Source organism: Coturnix japonica, unplaced genomic scaffold (genome assembly GCF_001577835.2).
Source record: "Coturnix japonica isolate 7356 unplaced genomic scaffold, Coturnix japonica 2.1 chrUnrandom558, whole genome shotgun sequence".
In the NCBI taxonomy this organism is placed as follows: Eukaryota; Metazoa; Chordata; class Aves; order Galliformes; family Phasianidae; genus Coturnix; species Coturnix japonica.
The window spans coordinates 25,827-26,065 of NW_015439937.1; positions in this window are offsets into that span (position 1 = coordinate 25,827).

The window sequence follows — 239 nt, forward strand, 5'->3', positions numbered from 1 at the left end:
GAAGACTCTATTACCTTTAGAGAACCCAGCAACTTTGGCTGTTTCCGATATGGTAATGTGTCCATTAATATTCAGATGGTGAAGGAAAGAAAAGTTGAATTAGGCAGATTATCGTTATTATTATGGGCTAGACTCTCAGTGAGCTTGATAGATTTTGTGGTAGGTATGTTCATGGTTTGTATTTTTGCTATTGGTTCTTTGTGAGGAGTGTAGAGCTGTCCCGCGAGTGGTTGGTAGTC